Source organism: Mauremys reevesii, linkage group 12 (assembly GCF_016161935.1).
Source record: "Mauremys reevesii isolate NIE-2019 linkage group 12, ASM1616193v1, whole genome shotgun sequence".
NCBI classification, from domain to species: Eukaryota; Metazoa; Chordata; order Testudines; family Geoemydidae; genus Mauremys; species Mauremys reevesii.
Window position 1 is genome coordinate 47,181,166 of NC_052634.1, and position 22,067 is coordinate 47,203,232.

Sequence of the window (22,067 nt, forward strand, 5' to 3'; positions counted from 1 at the left end):
TTTCATAGCTTCTTCCAACTTGCTAGGAAGCTCCTTTGCTACAATGTGAGTCAAGCAGTGTCCATTGTCTCTGTGCTATCTCGGAGAAGCCTGCATTGTACACGGTTCCTGGGATAGTCCTTGGGAGTGTGGATCCCTTCAATGGGCCAGCAGCGAGTCTGGCTCCTCCATTGTCGCACCTGAAAGGCTGGTGGGGGGCATTTCCCAACCTCATAACATATCTCAGTAACACACACAGAGAAAAACTTCATAACTTCCCAACGAACGCTACACACACAATCCAACAAAATATTAATGTTCAACAGATCAAGACTTTTGAAATAACACCTCACCAGGCAGACTTTGTACAAACCATCTCATCATTATATGAGAGTGGTGAATCTGGGGCTTGCAGGGTGCTGCTCTGAGCACAGCGTGCCACACCTGGGCTTACACTGCAATGGAGACGTACCCTTAGAGTCCATCGCTCCTGGGATAAAGATGGCAGCAGGGCTGGCCTGGGTCATCTGACTTGGGCTCATGGAGCTAAAGCTGAGGGGCTAAAAACTGTGGTGCAGATATTTGTGTTCACACTGAAGCCTGGGTTCAGAAACCCTCACCCCTCGTGGGGCCTCAGAGGTTGGGCTCAAGCCCGTTTGTCTGCATTGTAATTTTATAGTCTTGCAGACCGAGCCCCATAAGCCTGAGTCAGCTGACCTGGGCTTTGAGACAGGTGCCCTGGGTGTGTTAATCACAATGTAAACTTAATGTTAGGCTACGTCTCCAGTGCAATGAAACACCCTCGGCTGGCCCCTGTCGGATTAATCAGGGCCATGCAGCTTGGTCTGGAGTAAAGTTGCAGTGTCCGTGTCTGGGCTCAGGCTCAGTCCCCTGCTCTAGGAGCCCAGAAGGGTAGGAGGGAGTTTAGCGAGTGGAAATGGTGAAACCGCATTGAGGGGACTGGACCACTGACCTACCAGCTCTTAACACGCAAACTTTCAGTAACTCTGTTATCAGTGCCTGCCAGTGTAATTTAAACCATAAGAAAAAACACACTGGGCCAGACCAATAGTCCATCTAGCTCTGAATCTTGTCTTCTCACAGTAGCCAACACCAGGTACCCCAAAAGCCAGTCACGAAGGCATCACTGGGAGTTGAACCCAGGATCTCCTGTTTACAAAACAGATGTTTTAACTAGCTAAGCCACAGTACCTACTTTTACTTAAAACATCATGTCTGCCCACACCTGACTCTCTGCCAATCCCCACTGGGCCCTGACAAGTGTTGCTCGTGTTTGGATTCTGTAAAGCAGAGGAGCAGGGGAAGGTTTACTCCCGCAGTGCGTGAGTGATTCTTTGCGCAGTTCTACGCTACAAAATTAGGTCGGTGTAACTACATTACTTAGGGGTTTAAAAAATTTACATCCCCCCCAAGCCATGCAGTTATATCAACCCAGCCCCAGTGCAGACAGCGGCTCAGCTGTCAGAACTTTCTGGAGCTATGAAAGGGGAGGGGCCTAGCCTCTGTAGCAGGAATGCAGGGCAGGCCAGTTCACGGCAGGCATTGTGGGATACTGGTGGAGGCCAGTTATGGTGATATAATGACCAGCAGCATTTACACTGACAATTTGTCGCTTTAAGTTTGCTGCAAAAAGCTCTAGGCCTCTTGTCAAGGTGGTTTTTTTTTGTCACCAAAACAGGGCATTTTTGTCGCCAGACGTGGCATTGCAGTGTGTGCACCAGCCACAAGCTGCCGACCGAGGGAGCGTTGTGTGTTTTTCACACACCTGAGCAATATAATGATGCTGAAATAACTTTGTAGTGCAGACCTGGCCAAAGATTCAGTCACACACACACAAACACAGCTTGCAAGGAAAATGTCACCTGCTGCTCTGCTTTGCAGAATCCAAACACAAGCAAAGCTTGTCAGGCCCCAGTGGGGATGGCAGGGAGTCAGGTGTGGGCAGACACTGTATTTTAGCCATCCACAGGCACCAGGGCTTAGCTGGCTAAAGCACCTGCTTTGTAAAGAGGAGATCCTGGGTTCAACTCCTCATGGTGCCTTGTTGAGTAACTGTTGGGGTACCTGGTATTGGCTAATATGGGGGGACAAAACACAGAGCTAGATGGGCCTTTGGTTCAGCCCAGTCTGGCTGTTTAAATTATACTCACAAGGCACTGATAACAGAATTACTGAAACTTTGAGAGTTAAGAGCTGATAGGTCAGTGGTCCAGCCTGTCACAGATGACCCCCTCCCTCTGGGACAGGGGCAAGTCTGAGCTCTCACACCAAATGGCTTATTGGGGCTGCCAGAACCTGTGGGCAGCTCATCTAGTTTGCACTGAGGGTTGAGTTCTGCTTTGTGCACCGTGTGTGAGAATGAAAATCCTAGACTGCCCTTTGAAATAACGAATGCAGCAGGACGTGTTATTGTCCCTGCCCCCAAGCAGACAGACCAATGGAGAAATGCCATTGAGTCCAGGGTAATACTCCACTGCCGTTCTACCTTGTTTGCTTGCTAAACTCCCTCCCAACCTTGAGGGCTCCCAGAGCTTGAGCTTGAGCCGAGATGTCTACACTGCAAATTTACCACCCCCACGGCCCTAGCCTGGGAGCCTGCACTGGCACGGGGCAGCCGTGGGTATTTCATTGCAGTGTGGACATAGCCTAGCATTATGTCTACACTGCCATTAACACACCCAAGCCACTATTCTCAAACCCTGGGTCAGTTGATTCAGGCTTGTGGGGCTTGTGCTGCAGGGTTATAAAATTACAGTGTAGACACTTGGGCTTCAGCCCAGCCTCCGAGACCCCACGAGGGGTGAGGGTCTCTGAGCCTGGGCTCCAGTCTGAGCCCAGATGTCTACGCTGTAGTTTTTAGCTCCACAACCTGAGCCCCAGGAGCCCAAATCAGACCATCCAGGCCAGTGGGATTTTTTCACAGTATAGATGCTCTCTCAGGGTATGTCTACACTGCAATGTAAGCCCAGGGTTAGCAGAAGTTATGTCAGCAGCCCCAACACATAAACATAAACCACGAGGGAAAGACCCATCCCCCAGATAAGCTGGGCAGGGTCCTTCTCCCTACGGTTCGTAAGTCCAGCAACCAAAAGTCCTTTAACATGAGCCATCCCCTCTCTGCACCCCACTCACAGCTGTTGCCCTTAGTCAGTGCAAGCCCAGAGGTGCCTCTGTAGAGTTCACCTGCCATCCTGGGTGGAAAAGGGGGAAAATAAGAAAGCACCGTATGTCCCCTGCCTAGCAAGTGCTATTGAATTGAGGGTGAGTCCCTCTATCAGGGTCTGCCAAGCCTAGTTGTGCTGCCCTCGATTCACACAACAAGGATAACAACCCTTTATTTCTCCTGCCCCTATAACAAGGAGACTGGGAATCCAACACCAGCCACAAGTGATCATTTCGGCAACACAACATATTTCCAACATACTGTAAAATCCACATGCAGACTCATACATGAAGCCTTACAAGAAAATCTTCCTGAGGGGGTCTGAAGCACCTGCTGCTGGAGGGAAGGAGGGAGCTGTGGGTTGGGATTGAGGAGCAGCGTGAGGAGGAGGGGCCTGTGGATTGGGATTGAGGGGCACTGGGAATAGGAGGGGGCTGTGGGTTGGAACAGAGGAGAAGGGTGAAGAGGAGCAGGCTCTGGTTGGGAGTGAGGAGCAGTGAGCATAGGAGGGACTGAGGGTTGGGTCTGAGGGGCACTGGGAAAAGAGGGGACATGGGTTTAGGCTGAAGAGCATCCTCATTTGGGGATCCAGCAGGACAGGGGAAGGCAGCAGGTGATTCTAATTCCTTAGGGACATTCTCTGTGTGTGTGTGTGTGTGTGTGTGTGTGTGTGTGTGTGTGTGTGTGTGTGTGTGTGTCTGTGTGTGTGTGCAGGGGAGGAACATGCTCTATGCCCAGAGGCCTTTATTCCTCCAGCCTGCAAGGACAGAGGGGCTGTCAGGAAGTTGCCCCTTCAAACCCACACACAAAAAGCCCCTTCTGAGGAAAGGGAAAATCCTGAAGAGAAAAAGTAACATCAAAGAGGACTCAAGCAAGACAGTTTCAATCTTGGTGAGTTTCTGGCATTGACTACAAGCCAAGGGGTCTTGTTCAATCTTTGTCTGGTGAATTAAAGAACCCTTTAAATCACATATTCCCCCCTCTGGGAATTTGTCAAACGTATTTAAAACAGTGATTAAATCGCCTCTTAGCCTCCAGTCTATGAAATCAATTGAGCTTCTTCAGTCTCTCGCTGCAGACATTCTCCTTGTTTTTAAAGGCAAAAATCCTGATCTTTCCAATGGGAGCTTCTGCTTAAATGTTTAGTTTGGGGAAGGATTTGGCTGCACTCAGAGATCTGACCGCGGGTTACAATCTGCGATCGGAAGGGTCGAACGCAAACAGCGTTTAGATGGGACCGTTAGTGCCGCCCCCGTGTGGCCAAAGGTTAGAACTGACCAGCAGAGTTTACAGCTGGAGCCTGGGATGCTCCTGAACAAACTGGGCCCAAAGCCTCTCACGTGGGATCCTCGCTGTGCAGCAGGAGGCAGAGGGAAGCTGATTGTCAGGGCTCAAGGCTGCACCCTGCCATGCTGAGCCGGTGTCTGTGCTAAGCTCGGCATCAATCAGGTGATTCTGGGAAGTTCGGGGTCCCTGGGCTCCCACAGGAGGGTGAAGTAGGTCACCCCTGGAGCAGGTTAAAGCTGCAGGGTGACAGTGGGGTTGCTGCCCATGTGAACAGCTGCTGTAGCACCGCTGGGCAGGACAGGGAGAGCCAGTTATACCCCCAGCCTGTGTCAGGGGATGGGAGCGCGCACACCCTAGGGACCCACCCACCAGAGATCTACTGGGGGGGAGAGTGGCACCCACACACCCAGGATCTTGTAGGGGGGGACAAGGGCATCCACACTCCGGGATCCTCTGCAGAGGGATGGACACCCACACATCCAGGATTCTGTATGGGGGGCAGAGGTACCCGGACACATGGGCTCCTGGGCAGGGGATGGGGGGCACCGAAACATCCGGGATCTTACCTGGGAGGACAGCGGCGCCTGCAGCTCGACATGAGACGGAGGCGGGGGAAGCAGGAGCATTTCCCAGTTCCAGGCTGTCCCCATCTGGCCAAGGCACAGAGCTCACAAGCAGAGTTTAAAGCTCCAGCTGCCAAACAATGAAAGAAGCCGGGCCCTGTGGCTGGTGCCTGTGATCCCAGCGCCTGGGGAGGCTGAGACTGGCGGATCGCTTGAGCTCAGGAGTTCTGGGCTGTAGGGGGCTGTGCCAATTGGGTGTCTGCACAACGCTCGGCATCAGTATGGTGAGCCTGGGGAAGCTTGGGGTCCCCAGGTTGCCTAAGGAGGGGTGAACTGGCCCAGGTTGGAAACAGAGCAGGTCAAAACTCCCGTGCCGATCAGTAATGGGATCGCACCTGTGAATAGCTCCTGCAGTGTAGCCTGGGCAAGACAGTGAGACACAGTCTCTTTTTATACAGACACCCTCTGCAGAGCCTGTAGGGTGGGATGGGAGCACCCACACGCTGGGGATTCTTACTTGGCGGGAGGGATGCCCCCCTGCAACACGGATCTTGAAAAGGGGAACAGTGACACCCACAGATCCCGGATAGGGGCAGGCAGGGGAAACCACACACTGGAGCTAGTTCATGGGGTGGGGGACAGAGACACCCACCAGAGATCCTGGATGGGAGCACCCACATGATGGGGATCTTGAACTGGGAGGAGGGAAGCACCATGTACCAGAGGTTCTGAAGGGGAACAGGGACACCCACACACCAGGTGTCTTGCAGCAAGAGCTGCAGTCTTCATTTACACAGGGCAATGATGGGGAATTAACCATGTCCCTTGCGGAGCTTGTTCCACTAGATGATTAGCCTCACCAGGTCAACACTACGAGTTTATATCAAATTTAGCAGCATTAAATCACATTAACCCTGCACCCCTCCACACAACGAAGCCCTTTATATTGATATAAAGGGCTCTTAATACTGATATCTGGGCTGGTCTACACTACGGGGGGAAATCGATCTAAGATACACAACTTCAGCTATGTGAATAACGTAGCTGAAGTTGAAGTATCTTAGATCGAATTACCTACCGTCCTCACGGCGCGGGATCAATTCTAAGGGGAAGGTGAATGCAGAGCAATGACACTGGAGATGCCCAGACCTCCAATGGGGGCAGCGTGGAAATTAATAATGGGAAAATCATTTGCAAAATTGGTCGTCACTGACAAGCTTTGTCTCTGTTCCTATTTCACGCTATGGTGTTAGTTAGAGGAATCAGGACAGATTTTTACTATATTAATTAAACACTTAATTTTATTTAACCAAGCCAAAAAACTTAGTGTCACTTATTTTTTCACTGTCCTAGCAAGAATGAATTGAATTTTGTGACTTTCTGGAAAGTGCAGCGAGATTAAATGTGGGGAATTCAGTCTGTGTGTTTGGAGCTGATGTTTTCCTCTCACAGGTCAGTGCCTGCATTGAAATACCAAGAGGGATCTAAGGGCTGGAGTACGCTGAGCACTGAACTGGCAGAGTGACGTCTCTCAGGGTGTGACACCCCCCCAAACCCATAGAGTTAAGGTGACCTAAGCCCGGGTTAGATAGTGCTAAAGAAAAGGAAAATTTGTTCGGTCCATGTAGGTATTACAGTGATGGGAAAATCCCTCCAGTCACTGTCTACTCCAAAGTGCTATAGCAGTGCCACGGCAGCCTTTTAAGTGTAGACAGAGTGAAAGTAGATTTATCTCCAGTTTGCACTGTGGATGCTCAGGTACTAAGACTACAATAATAACAGCAGCAGCACAGCACTTGCATAGTTGGCAGGATTCAAACCTGCGCAGGGAGACCCCAATGGATTTCTAGTCTATCCCCTTAACCACTTGGCCACAACTACTTGACATACATCTCCCTTTCACTACATGATGATTAAGTTCTCACTGAATTGTTACTTCAAATTGTTTGCTCAGACCAGCTCCCCCAGCACACTCACGGCTGCGCATCAGTGTAAGTGTATTCTAGGCTGAACAGCCAGAATTCCTGCCCATTTCCCTTCCGGTTGTAGCATGATTAGAATGTGTTTGTGTGAACGACATTGCTGTAGATTGTTGTTCATTCCCCACTCTGACAATTCAGACAGTCCCTTTCCTAGTCAAATCTCCAGCACATCGTTCCAATAGCAGGGGGCAGAATTTCTCTGGGGCACTGAGGGCTGGTGCGTGAACTCAGCCTTGCATTCCACCCTTGATGTTTCATGGACTAACAACAGCAGCAGAAAGAAAGAGCCGAGCCAATATCTCCCTGGCAGGGATGCATGTGCCACATCCCCTCTGTCTGACCATCGCCATTGCAGGAGAGAAGGGTTCACTGGAATCGAATGCCCTGGCTCAGACCAGAGACGCAGGAAGATTTTGCTGTTCATGGATCTGTGCAAAGGAAATTGTGTCTCTGTGTGAAACTGAGGTTGGAAATGAAACATCCACATGGTGGCCCAATGCTCTAGGGAATGTGGGTGAAGGACTCGGGCTGAGAAATGATTTAACAGGGGTTTGTATTTATTGCCCTGATTAAAATCTATGGCTAAAAGGCAGCCACTGTTGTTAGTACTTGTACCTGTGTTGGGACACCCCAGTGGGTGTCAAGTCCATTGTCTTCACCAGGGGCAGTCGATTATTTTATCAAGGTACAAATTTCTTGGTCAAGGCCTAGGCTCCAGAGAAAACAATACACTGCTGATAAGAAGAAGTACATCAAAAGATTTAGCAGCCACCATGGGCATAACTATGATGTGTCGTGTTTCACTCTTTATACCTGGCGCCACCTCCTTTCTCTGTAGACTTGTAGTTGACTAAGGGCAAAGCTGAACATCTCCTCAGATACCAGGGAGTGTTTATGTCCATTCCTGCGAGCTACACAGGGGTTGGATGTTGCTGCTTTCAGTCCTCTGGCTCTGGCAGGATAAGGAACAATTCAGGCTGTCACTGAACTGAAGGAGGAAGATCAGTTTTTGACAGGCAGAGGGACACCTCCTCTTAAAGGTGTTTGTCTGGCTGGCAGTCCTGGTTCCCAGGTCTCGCCCGTGGGGCTCCAGCAGTTTTGGGACCAGGTCACTCCCTTGGCCCCACTGGCCACCCCCAGGCGCTCCCGCCAAGGGGCCCCGGCAGTGCAGCGGAGCTGAGCAGCGTTTGCCTGCTCGCTCCAGTGGCTGCTGGCCCCTCCCAGAGTCTGCACGCCCTCCTTCCCCACCCCCCACCCCCCAAACTCCCTCCCAGAGCCTGCACCCCACCCTCCTCCTGTTCCCCACCCCTGCCCCAGCCCAGAGCCTGCACCCAGCACCCAAACTCCCAGAGCCATAACAAGGACTTTTTGTGCCCGAGGCAAGGGCCGGCTCCAGGATCTTTGGCGGCAGGTCCCTGAGTCCCTGACGGAGGGAAGGACCTGCCGCCCAATTGCTGCCAAAGAAGCATCAGCGGTAGAGCTGCCACCGAAGCGCCGCTGATTGGGGTAGAGCTGCACCCCTCCACTTTGCGCACCCGAGGCAAGTGCCTCACTCGCCTCCCCCTTGTTACAGCGCTGCAAACTCCATCCCAGAGCCGGCCCCCAGAACCCCTCCCCACCCAAACTCCCTCCCAGAGACCAGCCTCTCACCCCTTCTGCACCCAAACTCCCCAGAGCCTGCACCCCAGAACCCCTCCCCCACCCAAACTCCCTCCCAGAGACCAGCCTCTCACCCCTTCTGCACCCAAACTCCCCCCAGAGCCTGCACCCCTCCTGCACCCCAATCCCCAGCAGGGGGGCAGGGGTTTGAAATGAATTTAAACACTCAGCATTTTCCTGTGCAAATCAATAAAGACCTAGCAGAGCTGTCCAGCAGCTGAAATCAGTTCCAGTCCTCGGCGTCTCTAAGAGGGACACTCGGTAGCTGAGGCACGTGGGACACCTCTGTGGTGAGGACAGGTGAAAAAATGCTGGATTCAATGAAAGCTGAGCCCATAGGAGGGGAAGGTGAACGGCAGCACCACACAGGGTCATAACACTCAGACACGGGGCTCCACTGTCACTGCCCCTGTGTTTTCCATTATTTATTTCCCCCTCCCCCACACACTGTCACACACAACCGTTTGCCCTTGAGCCTAATCCAACCCTCCCCCTCTCCCCCTCACACGCCATGGGACACAGCCTCTCGGTGAGTTACTCAGATGGGGGCTTGTCTCTGCATCTCCCCAACAGGGGAGCAGAGAGCCGAAAGGGCCACAGGAGACCAATGGAGCTAGGCAGGGATAGAAAAGACTTCCCCTCCCTTCCCAAGAGTCCCCTTAATCTCACCCATGGGACGTTCCAGCACCGGGTGGGCTCAAAGCACCAACCTTCCCCTCAGCAACGGAAGGGGGGAACCAGCTCTAGCACATGGAAGGAGGCTCCCACCTCTGCTCCTGCCATCCTGCAGCCTTTAATATGGATTTGTTTTAGCTAATGCAACCCCCTCAACCCCTAATTCATCCATGAATCAAGGAAAAAAAACCTTTAGTCAAGCACCAGAGGTGCAGTGGGTTAATGTACAGGACTTATAATAGCAGTGCTCAGTGGAGTGATGCTGAAGTTGTGAGTTCAAACCTCACCTACAGCACTAGTTTTCTTTAAGCAAATGGCTTCTGCCAATCATTTTGCCCTGCAGAAAATACAATTGCAGATCAGAAGACACCGAGGTCCCCTTGCTTTACAGAGAGCAGGGCAGATTCCACAGATCTACCAGGCTCTGCTCTCCACCAGCCGCCTGTGTCAGGAGGGGTCGAGCAGAGCCCAGAGCACTGCCTCCGACTCCCCCTCAGTCTTTGCTCCCCAAACCACCTGTGTGCTCACCCTCTTCGCTGTGAGACTCAAACCCTGCCTGGCTTTCGGTATGTTGGGGGGGGGGGTTCATCTGTCGTGTTGATGTGCATGTGGGTCCTGTGCGATTTTGGTGGATGCCTGGCATAGTTTTGTGTGCGTGGGTGTGTGTATGATTTTTGCATGCAGATTGTTTTTTGCTTAGTATTCTTTTGGTATGTGGGTTTTGTGTTTCCTGTTGTGGGCTTTTGCTGTATTTTTGGTGTGGATTTGTTCTTTCTATGTTTTGTGTGGCTTTCCCTTATGGGTATATGCCTCTGTGTGCTGTGTGGGTTTGGTTTTTGTTTATGTCTGTGTGGGCCTGTGCAGTCTGTGATTTTCTCATTCTCTCTGTGTGTGTTTGTCTCTCTGTTTGTATCTTCATGTGTAAATTCACTGGAACTTTTCAAAATCTGCACAACTTTGCCAATTTTCACCAGGGATTTTTCTCCATTAACAAATTCTCACTTGTTCCCTACCAGTTGGTGACCATTGCCCCAGGGGCCTGTCAGTCTCTGGGTCCTGATTTCCCATTGACCCTTCCCCCTTCTATTGGGACTGGGAACTAGCCAACCAAAAAAAAACCCCACTCAGTTTTAGTAAAGGGCCAACAGTCCCTTACACAAGCCAGTCTTGTGAGCGTCACCAATGTCCAGAGATGGCAGCACAAGCTGCTTCCATGGTGTAATACACAGGACTCTGAATCCTGTAATCTGAGTTCAAATGTCAGTAGGACCTTGTGTTAGTGGGTGGTAAAGATCTGGTGCTCAAAGTGCTTTCCTAGCTCCACCTATATAAGAGTGAATCATTTCCCTCCTGCTGGGTGACTCCTTCCCCACTGGAGCCAGGTCTTTGGTTGGGGTCCAGAAGTGGCTGTGGCTGTCTGGTGGGTGGGATTCTCACTGCTTCACCTGATGCCCCCAAGTTTGGTGCTTGTGGCCACACCTTTCCTCTTGCCCACATGGCACTTGAAGAAAGCAGTGCCAGGGCCAGGCTTGATAGGGAGGCAGAGTCCCACGCTGGAGCCCAGCACCTCTCCTCCTCTGGGCACCTGGAGCAGAGGCGGCTGGTGCTGACAGCTCCAAGGGAAGGCTTAAAAGCCACAGAGCAACTGAGGGCGGGGCTAGATGAGGGCAGGCCCATGCCTATGTGTGGCCAGCAGACAGGCAACAAGACTCCCGGCCAGCCTGCTCCCTGCTCCCTGCCATGCCAAACCCCACTGAAGGCCACCCGCAGACCACCATGCGGGGCGGCTGCTGATGCTCTGTGGCCAACAACAGAAGACAGTAGGAAAGCAGGGCCAGCCCCCATGGTGGAACCTCTGACTGTTCCCACTCATGGTCCTCACTTTTGCAGTGGGGCAGGAGATTTTTACCCCAAGAGGCTTTTCCCCAGCTGGTGAGAAGCAGAGAAACACCCAGGCTCCCAAGGTGCTATGTAGCAACCCCCCTCCAGCACAGGGACAGGCGCACACTTGGAAGAGGGAAACTGCTCCACACTCTAGCCCGGGCAGCCGCCCATTTTCTTTGGCAAGTCAGGAACAGCAAAGGCGAGACTGGAAGCACCTGGGGCTCATGCCCCAGCCTTTGTGACACCCAACCCCCAACTCCTTCCCGGGGCTCTAGCTGAAGCCAGAGCATTGGCCTGAGCGGCCAAGAAGAGGTTCCAGCCCTGAAGGGAGCAGGACTTTCAGCACAATGGTAAAACTGCAGCAATACAACCATAAAGTGACTTGAACTTTCAATCACTTGAGCCAAAGTCAGATATCTTAGTCATTAGACCACGTAGACACAGGAGCAAAGCTACTTCACACGCTTCTTTGGAAAAGGTGGACACTGAGTTTCTTGGGTCATCTACTGAGGGGGGGGGGGAGACTCTCTGGGCACAAGAAGTCGAGTTCCCAGCAAGACGTGAGATGTAATTCTCTGGAGCCAGGTGAAGGACTTTGGTAGGGAGGCTCAGGCATGGGGAATTGGGGTGCAGCAGACGGACTTGCTGTCTAGGTGCTTAGATTTAGTCTCCCTGAGGAGGAGGAGGAATCCTGCTGACAGGCAGTGGCTGAACAGAAAGAGGAGGGGTTCCTGGGACTTTTTTTGCCTCTCTTTTGCCTGCCTGCTCACTCTTGTGCTGAACGGTGAAAATGTTTCTTAACAAACCCAGGTAGCTCAGTTGGTAGAGCATCAGGCTTTTAATCTGAGGGTCCAGGGTTCAAGCCCCTGTCTGGGCACTCAGCTTTTAAGTAGCCTTGTGTGCCAGGACCCAAATTCTGTTCACAGGCACAGCTGGATTCCCAGAAGCCGTGTCCATTTCCTGGAAAGGTTCCTTTCCTTATCAATCAGGAGAGAGGCCACATCCACAGAAGCAGGCCTAGAACACGCAGTCTCTGGCTGGCAGGAAGCGCTGTGGGGCCAGGTGCTGAGAAAGCCCAGAGGTGGAGCAGCAGAGGTGGAGGGAAGGGAGAGAGAGAAGCAATGAGGACAGACCGTAAGTGTAAGGAGAGTCTGTTCTGGCTATTGTTGGGAACTTCCCTGGATTTTACAAGACCCCAGTGGAATTGGCTGGCGGAAGGATCTGAGTCCCCACCCCCTTACCCAGAGGCTGCCTGACCCCAAGGATGCTCTTTCTACTCTGGTGTGTGGCAGAGTCCTCGTAACCCCAACAAGGCTGGGCCCAGGAATCCTGGGGAGCTCAACCCCCAATCTTGTCATGATCACTTGAACAGGGCTACAGTGTCTCCACTCTGGGCACTTCCCTGACCCACTCCTCACTGCATGTGCTTCAAGCAAACACCATTTATTACCCAGCAATCAATGTAAAACATAAGGAAAGATGGGAAAGGAAAACACGTCACCCTGTTCTGCGGTGCAGGGAGATCACAACCAGCATCTCTGGAGGGTCAGGGCAGGTCACAGTCTCTCCCTCACATGTCCCAGGCCTCCTCCCCAGGCCCTGGGTGTGCTGCAGGGACACCATGGGCTGGACACTTGCTCTGGCAGTGGCCACATGCTCTAGGGACAGGCCCCTTGCTCCCAATGTCTACCACACACATAGAGCTGGTCCCATGGTGTAATGGGCAGCACTCAGGACTTTCAATCCTGCAATCTGAATTCAAATGTCAGTGGGACCTCCTGGAAATATGTGATTTTGCTGCAAACCCCTGGAGCTCAACGTGCTTGGCTACCCTCTCTCAGGATGAACTAGAGTGAGGTTTTTCCCTCCTGCTGGGTGACTGATGCCCACTGGAGATAGGTCTTTGGTCTGGCTGGTTCAATGAGCTTAACAGTATGGCTAGAGAGTCCTGTGGGTTGATCATATGGTTGTTTCTCACTGCTTCACCTGATGCCCACAACTTTGGTCCCTGCAGCTGCCACACTCTTCCTCTTGCCCACATGGCATTTAAAGGAAGGAGGGCCAGGGCCAGGCTTCATAGTCAGGGCTAGGCAGGAGAGAGGCAGAGTCCCAGGCTGGAGCCCAACACACCTCTCCTCCTCTGGGCACCTGGAGCAGAGGCAGCTGGTGCTGACAGATCCAAGGGAAGGTTTAAAAGCCACAGAGCAACCAAGGGCAGGGCAAGAGGAGGGGAGAACCATGCCTATGCGTGGCCAGCAGACAGCCACAGAGACACCCAGCCAGGCTGCTCCCTGGCATGCCGAACCCCCACTGAAAACCACCCACAGCCAGCTGCTGATGCTTTGTGGCCAACATCAGAAGCTGGTAGGAAAGCAGGGCCAGCCCCCCTGGTGGGGCCTTTTACCGTTCCCACTCCAGGTGCTCACTTTGGCAGTGGGGCAGGAGATTTTACCCCAGGAGGCTTTTCCCCAGCTGGCGAGAAGCAGAGAAACACCCAGGCTCCCAAGGTGCTATGTAGCAACCCCCCTCCAGCACAGGGACAGGCGCACACTTGGAAGAGGGAAACTGCTCCACATGCTAGCCCGGGCAGCCGCCCATTTTCTTTGGCAAGTCAGGAAGGGCAAAGGAGAGACTGGAAGCACCTGGGGCTCATGCCCCAGCCTTTGTGACACCCAACCCCCAACTCCTTCCTGGGGCTCTAGCTGAAGCCAGAGCATTGGCCTGAGCGGCCAAGAAGAGGTTCCAGCCCTGAAGGGATCAGGACTTTCAGTACAAAGGTAAAATTGCACAACCACGAAGGGACTCGAACCTCAATCTCCTGATCCGAAGTCAGATGCCTTATCCGTTAGGCCACGTGGTCACAGGAACAAAACCTTTCCAAGCACTTATTTGTAAAAGGCAGACACTGTGTTTCTCAGGTCCTCTACTGAATGGGGCCGAGACTCTCTGGGCACAAGAAGTCGAGTTCCCAGCGAGATGTGAGACAATTCTCTAGAACCAGGTACAGGACTTTGGCAGGGAGGCTCAGCCATGAGGGACTGGGGTGCAGCGGACAGACCAGCTATCCAGGTGCTTAGATTTAGTCTCACTGAGGAGAAGGAGGAATCCTGCTGACAGGCAGTGGCTGTGGAGAAAAAGAGGGATCTCCAGGCTGCTCAGGTCTCCTTCTTCCAGCTCCTCATCTGGCTGAGCTGCTCCACTGGCCTGGACAAGTCCTCTGCATGCACAGCAAATAGCCCAAGAGCCATTGCTGCCCAAACCTGTGCTGGGGGGTGAGCTTCTGTCTTCCCTGTCCCATCTGCGCTAGAGCAGACCACTAGATTGAGAGAGACAGTCAACAACGATTAAGGCTAAGATTATATAAAGGGGGTCCCAGAATCTGTGACTTTCAGGGATCTCAGTGACATTTTCCACCTCAGCCCTGGGGCAGCAAGACTGGAGCTGTCGGCCGGTGGGGGCCTCACAGCTCTCAGCCACCAGTGTTGGAAGGGGCTGCCACAGGCCCATGCCACCACGGATGGACCCCACAGCTCCCAGCTGCTGTGGGTGGATCCAAGAGCTCCCAGCATGTGACAGGGGGACCCTGGAGCTCCCAGTCAGGTGACCGGGTTATAAGTCCGGTCAGACATGCTGCGGGGCTCAGGCAGGCTGGTCCCTAGGGCACCTCGCTGCGCCCTGGAAATGGCCAGTAGGTCCCCCCTGCTGCACCGCTGACCAGGAGCTGCCCGAGGTAAGTCTGCACCCCAACCCCTTGCTCCAGCCCTGAACCCCCCCAAACCCAGAGCCCCCTCTTGCACCCCAGAGCCCTCACCCCCCTGCACTTCAACCCCCTGCCCCAGCCCAGAGCTTCCTCCCACCCCTGGAACCCATCATCCCTGCCCCCACCCCACAGCCATAACCCCCTACTGGACCCCAACCCCCTGCCTCAACCCACAGCCCCCTCCTGCACTCTGAATCCCTCGGCCCCCCCCTGCAGCCCCCGCCGCCACCCCCAACCCCTCATCTCCCCACAGCCCCCACAGGCAGACCCTGGGGCTCCCAGCAGCCCTGGGTGGCCGGGGAGCCCCCCCCACCCCACTGCGTATGGACCCTGCAGCTCCTACGAGCGGACCCCAGAGCTCCCAGCCGCTGCGGAGGGACCCAGGATTTCCCAACAGGCCTTGATGGCGGGAGGACCCCGCAGCCCCACGTCGTTGCTCACAGACCCTGCAGCGCCGCAGCCCCGGGAGCTCCCGGCCGCCCCGGGCAGGAGAGGAGCCCCCGGCGCTCAGACACCGCAGGCAGAGCCCGGAGCTCCCCGTCACCGGGGGTGGGGGGTGAGGAGAAGCCGCAGCCCCGGGAGCTCCCGGCCGCCCCGGGCAGGAGAGGAGCCCCCGGCGCTCAGACACCGCAGGCAGAGCCCGGAGCTCCCAGTCACCGGGGTGAGGAGGAGCCGCAGCCCCGGGAGCTCCCGGCCGCCCGGGCAGGAGAGGAGCCCCGGCGCTCAGACACCGCAGGCGGAGCCGGAGCTCCCAGTCACCGGGGTGAGGAGGAGCCGCAGCCCCGGGAGCTCCCGGCCGCCCGGGCAGGAGGAGCCCCAGCGCTCAGACACCGCAGGCAGAGCCCGGAGCTCCCAGTCACCGGGGTGAGGAGGAGCCGCAGCCCCGGGAGCTCCCGGCCGCCCGGGCAGGAGAGGAGCCCCGGCGCTCAGACACCGCAGGCAGAGCCCGAGCTCCCAGTCACCGGGGTGAGGAGGAGCCGCAGCCCCGGCCAGTGCAGGGGCCCCGCAGCTCCCAGCCGCCGCGGGCGGGCGGGCGCCAGAGCCCCGCTGCCATCGGGACCCGCGGCCGCCCGGGCAGGACCCGTCACCCGCGACCGGCAGGAAACAGCCGCGCGGAAGCGCTCGCGCCCTGTGACCCCGGCGCTGCGGCCGCGCCAGGCGGGAGGCGGCGCCGCGGCTGCGGTCTCGGTCCTCCGCCCAGCAGCGGGACCCGCCCGCGCGACCTCGCGCCGCTTCTCGCGGGCGGCGCTGAGCTCTGAGCGCACAAGGCCCTGGCGGCTCCGCCCGCATCGCTGTCAGACAACGTCACCAATGGGAGATGAGCCCGTCGGAAACGTCAGGTGGGGAGGGCCCAATGGGAGACCAGCTTTCAGACACCCGACCCGCACAAGGGCCAATGGGAGATCAGCTGTCAAAAAACACTAGGCAGGCAGGCACCAGCCAACCAGGAACCGCCCCTCATCTCAAGGACAGCCCCGCCCCCACCTGTCCTATGCCCCACAGCAGCAGCCAGCGCCGGGTGGCTCGTGTCACACCTCACAGCAACTCCCAAAGCAGAGTCTCAATTCCCCTCCCCCACCACTGCTACTGCTCTTCAGTAGGTAACAAGAACCCCACCCAGACACCAAAAGCGGGCGGGGACAGGGGGCACTTTCTGCTTTCCAAAGCCAACCTTCTCCCTAACCTTTCTCCTCCTCCCCCCCCGCAGCCCCTTCCCCATGTCTGGCCACACGCTCCCAGCTCAGGGTGACCACACTCCCCATCGGGGCAGGCTCTGCTCAGCCCGGCTCCCCACAGCCTGCACTAAACATGTGGGGACCAACCCCAAAACTTACTCATATTTTACCCCAATGGCCCCAAACAGCTGCTTTTAATATGCAAATAAGGTGCTGCCACACTCAGGCCACGCCCCAGCTCTCCAGTGGAGCCACCCCGCAGAGAACCAGGTGATATTTAAATTAGCCAGGACGTCGCTCAGTCATTGCCCTCTGCTCCCAGCAGGTGGCGCCGGAGAGCTCCTAGCTCGCTCCCTTCCCTTTCTCGCGTCGGCTTCAGCCCCCGGGTTACAAACGCACCAACCGGGGAGCAGGAGTGTGGGGCTGCTCCAGGGTGACCAGATGTCCCATGTTTAAAGGGACAGGCCGGTCTGGGAGAATTTTTTCTTATATAGGAGCCTATTACCCCCCACCCCCGTCCCGTTTTCCACAGTTTCTTCAATGTCACCCTATGGGGCAGCTCTGCGGGGACGGACTTGCACACTTGGGAGCCATCAGACGGATCTGCGTGCCAGGGAAGCTGCGTCCCTCCAGAGGCGCTTGAGAAGCCAGAGGGGCCGTGGGTGAGTTTGTGATGAGGTGAGTGTGAAGTGTGGAAGGGGGAGGGTGGCAAGAGGAGGTTTTGAGAGGAAAAAAGGTGCTGCTGAGCTGGTAGGGGAGGGCAAGGTCCCAGGCGGGTGTTGTGTGAGGAGCTGCGTAGGCCCGGAAAGGCGTCCTGCTGGGCAAGGGCAGGTGAGGAGGGCCAGGGCTGTTGTTGCGGCCAAAGCCTTTGGGAAGCAGAAGAGGGCCAGGGGTGCTCTTGCCTGCTGGGGCCCATGCGCCGGTGTAGGTGTACGCTGACCATAGCTGGTCTGTGGGAGCTGCGGCCGCTCATCATGCCCCTTTCCTCGTTAGTATAGTGGTGAGTATCCCCACCTGTCACGCGGGAGACCGGGGTTCGATTCCCCGACGGGGAGGGTGACCCCTTTTGAAGGGGGGACAAAGAAATCCCTGGCCTGCCCGCCACATGCCTTGCATTCTCCTTCGACGGCCACTTCCCTTCGCACCCCGCACTGATGACTTTCACCTCCAGAGAGACAGTTACCTCGCAAGGACACGCTCGCCCTAGCCAAAGCCTCCCCCGGGGCCTGCACGTGGGGGCACGTTTCAGAGCGGCAAAGGGAAATAGGCTGGCCAGGGCCATGAGGACAATGGCCCAGACAAACGGGGAGGCACTTGGTCCAGGGGTGGAGGAAGACAGAAAAAGGGACAGGCATGGGATTGGCTTCCTGTCTTTTTTCCTTTGCTCAGCATTTGACCTGTGACTGTAATGGGGAGACTTGAGAAAGACCTGTGGCTGCCGGCGAGGTAGGTGGCCGCCCCGAGAGTGCAGAGCTGAGCATTTTCCGCTGGGCTGCTGCCTGCGCCCCCAGCACCTGGCCGTGATCGTATAGTGGTTAGTACTCTGCGCCGTGGCCGCAGCAACCTCGGTTCGAATCCGGGTCACGGCATTGCTTTTGGTGGGAGGGGCTATCCTGCAGCACGCCTCGTGGCTCAGTCTGATGGCGTCCGTTTGCAAAGAGAGCCATCAGCCGGTCCTCAGTTTCTGCTTGGTAAAGGCAAGTCAGTGGGGTCCATCGGTCAGAAAAAGAGTCCCAGGACTTCTTGCTGGGCGCCAGGGTCCAAAAGCAGCGCATTCCCTCCTGGAAAGGGCTGTGTTTCGAATGTCCGTCCAGTGCGCGTTGAAGGGAAGGATCTGCGTGCCAGGGAAGCTGCGTCCCTTCAGAGGCGCTTGAGAAGCCAAAGGGGCCGTGGGGGAGTTTGTGATGAGGTGAGTGTGAAGTGTGGAAGGGGGAGGGTGGCAAGAGGAGGTTTTGAGAGGAAAAAAGGTGCTGCTGAGCTGGTAGGGGAGGGCAAGGTCCCAGGCGGTTGTTGTGTGAGGAGCTGTGTAGGCCCGAAAAGGCGTCCTGCTGGGCAAGGGCAGGTGAGGAGGGCCAGGGCTGTTGCTGCGGCCAAAGCCTTTGGGAAGCAGAAGAGGGCCAGGGGTGTTGTTGCCTGCTGGGGCCCATGCGCCGGTGTAGGTGTACGCTGACCATAGCTGGTCTGTGGGAGCTGGGGCCACTCATCATGCCCCTTTCCTCGTTAGTATAGTGGTGAGTTTCCCCGCCTGTCACGCGGGAGACCGGGGTTCGATTCCCCGACGGGGAGGGTGACCCCTTTTGAAGGGGGGACAAAGAGATCCCTGGCCTGCCCGCCACATGCCTTGCATTCTCCTTCGACGGCCACTTCCCTTCGCACCCCGCACTGATGACTTTCACCTCCAGAGAGACAGTTACCTCGCAAGGACACGCTCGCCCTAGCCAAAGCCTCCCCCGGGGCCTGCACGTGGGGGCACGTTTCAGAGCGGCAAAGGGAAATAGGCTGGCCAGGGCCATGAGGACAATGGCGCAGACAAACGGGGAGGCACTTGGTCCAGGGGTGGAGGAAGACAGAAAAAGGGACAGGCATGGGATTAGCTTCCTCTCTTTTTTCCTTTGCTCAGCATTTGACCTGTGACTGTAATGGGGAGACTTGAGAAAGACCTGTGGCCGCCGGCGAGGTAGGTGGCCGCCCCGAGAGCGCAGAGCTGAGCATTTTCCGCTGGGCTGCTTGCCTGCACCTCCAGCACCTGGCCGTGATCGTATAGTGGTTAGTACTCTGTGCCGTGGCCGCAGCAACCTCGGTTCGAATCTGGGTCACGGCATTGCTTTTTGGTGGGGAGGGGCTATCCTGCAGCACGCCTCGTGGCTCAGTCTGATGGCGTCCGTTTGCAAAGAGAGCCATCAGCCGGTCCTCAGTTTCTGCTTGGTAAAGGCAAGTCAGTGGGGTCCATCGGTCAGAAAAAGAGTCCCAGGACTTCTTGCTGGGCGCCAGGGTCCAAAAGCAGCGCATTCCCTCCTGGAAAGGGCTGTGTTTCGAATGTCCGTCAAGTGCGCGTTGAAGGGAACGATCTGCGTGCCAGGGAAGCTGCGTCCCTCCAGAGGCGCTTGAGAAGCCAAAGGGGCCGTGGGTGAGTTCGTGATGAGGTGAGTGTGAAGTGTGGAAGGGGGAGGGTGGCAAGAGGAGGTTTTGAGAGGAAAAAAAGTGCTGCTGAGCTGGTAGGGGAGGGCAAGGTCCCAGGCGGGTGTTGTGTGAGGAGCTGTGTAGGCCCGGAAAGGCGTCCTGCTGGGCAAGGGCAGGTGAGGAGGGCCAGGGCTGTTGCTGCGGCCAAAGCCTTTGGGAAGCAGAAGAGGGCCAGGGGTGTTGTTGCCTGCTGGGGCCCATGTGACGGTGTAGGTGTACGCTGACCATAGCTGGTCTGTGGGAGCTGGGGCCACTCACTGTGCCCCTTTCCTCATTAGTGTTGTGTATTTGGTTGTCATGTTTTTTGTTGCTATGGCAACTGAGTTAGATTATTATGGGTTTGCTCAACCGGTTTCGACCGGCTGAGTGAGCTCTCTGTGTCTGTAAATAAAATGGAGGTTTTGGTTAGCTGCCTGCTCTCTGGCTTCAAGTGATTGCTTCCTACGCCGGCTGCCCCAAGGATTTAACGCTGGCGACGAGGGTGGGATCCTGGTGCTGCTCCAGTAACAGAAGGAAGTAGAAGTCAAGGTAAAGAACAAACAAACAAAAAAAGCTGCTTGTTTGCACTGACTGTGAAAGTGAAACTAAAAATCATGGCTACTCTGACCAGGCCCCTGGAGCCTTTTGATGAGAATACAGAGCAGTGGCATGTGTATACTGAGCGTTTTGAGCTTTTTGGTATTGCAAATGACATTACAGAAGCGAAGAAGGTGCCAATATTCTTAACTGTTGTAGGGGCTAAAACCTACTCTCTGCTACGCAGGTTACTGCACCCTGTTAAGCCTGAGACTAAATCTTACAGTGACATTGTGGAAATCCTGGGGTCTCATTTCTCCCCAAAACCACTGGTAATTGCTGAAAGATATAGGTTCCACAAAAGAGACCAAAAGGAAGATGAAACAGTTGTACAATTTGTAGCCATTTTAAAAAAGCTAGCAGAACACTGTGAATTTAAAGAGATGTTAAATGATGCCCTGCGTGACAGGTTAGTGTGTGGCCTCTGCAGTGAAGCTATACGGAAGCGCCTACTGACAGAGGCTCAGCTTACATTACAGAAGGCTGTTGATATTGCTGTCTCCATGGAACTGGCTACAAGGGAGGCACAATACATCGGTGCATCCCCTAGGGTGTAAAAAGTGTCACAAGAACTGACCCACAAAACGGTGCAGAGTCAAGAATGTTACCGCTGTGGTAAGCCAGGTCACCAGGCATCAGAATGCTGGTGTAAGGACCTGGTGTGTCGACACTGTGGCAAAAAGGGACACATTGAGTATGCCTGTAAACAAAAGGAAAAGAGGCCTGTGGTCTGGCCGACAAAAAGAGGAACCTTGCATACCCTAGAGCAGACCCAGGAACCAATCCATGCAACAAACCTCGATGCCAACTCTGCCCACATATCTACAACAGCAACACCATCACAGGACCTAACCAGATCAGCCACACCATCACCGGTTCATTCACCTGCACATCCACCAATGTAATATATGCCATCATATGCCAGCAATGCCCCTCTGCTATGTACAAGAGGAAGTGCCACTGCATGTTTTGTCTTTGGCAGCGGGCTCACATGAATACTGGGTAACCCCTTTATTGGAGGGCAAACCTATACGCATGGAACTAGACACCGGTGCAGCCGTCTCGCTGGTTCCTGAGACTGTGTATAAGGAAAAGCTACAGCATCTTCCGCTTAAGGCAACAAAAACTGTTCTGAAGACGTATACAGGTGAAGCTGTGCCCATGTTGGGCACTATTGATGTTAAGGTGGAGCTCAATGGACAGGCAGCTAAATTGCCACTGTTTGTGGTGAGAGGTGACTACCCAGCCTTAATGGGTAGGTCTTGGCTTGGGAAGATTCAACTGAACTGGGCAGAAGTGCACCGGATGACTAAAGAAGAAACCAGTCTAACCCCTATACTAAGGAAACATGCTGCTGTTTTTGGAGATGATTTGGGAAGTATGAAGGGAATCACTGTGACATTGAACATTAAACCTGACAGTCCACCAAAATATCTGAAAGCCCGAACTGTGCCATATGCCATCAGGCCAAAAGTTGAAGCAGACCTGGAGCGCCTGGTCACCAATGGAGTCCTAATACCAGTTACCCATAGCTCATGGGCCACTCCTATTGTTCCAATCATGAAGAAAGATGGCTCTCTCCGGATTTGCGGTGATTTTAAAGTCACTGTCAACCCAGTGTTGTGTGCAGAGCAATACCCGCTTCCCTGCATCGATGACCTC

General features: G+C 54.9%; 3 non-coding genes across 3 annotated transcripts; all 3 read left to right on the forward strand.

Annotated features, from left to right (window-relative positions):
* The first annotated feature begins 12,017 nt into the window (after window positions 1-12,017).
* On the forward strand, window positions 12,018-12,090 carry TRNAK-UUU. The gene has a single exon. It is a non-coding gene; the product is annotated as a tRNA-Lys (tRNA).
* A 5,542-nt stretch (window positions 12,091-17,632) lies between these two features.
* On the forward strand, window positions 17,633-17,704 carry TRNAD-GUC. The gene has a single exon. It is a non-coding gene; the product is annotated as a tRNA-Asp (tRNA).
* Window positions 17,705-18,863: 1,159 nt separating this feature from the next.
* TRNAD-GUC lies at window positions 18,864-18,935 on the forward strand. Its single transcript has one exon. It is a non-coding gene; the product is annotated as a tRNA-Asp (tRNA).
* Window positions 18,936-22,067: the final 3,132 nt, after the last annotated feature.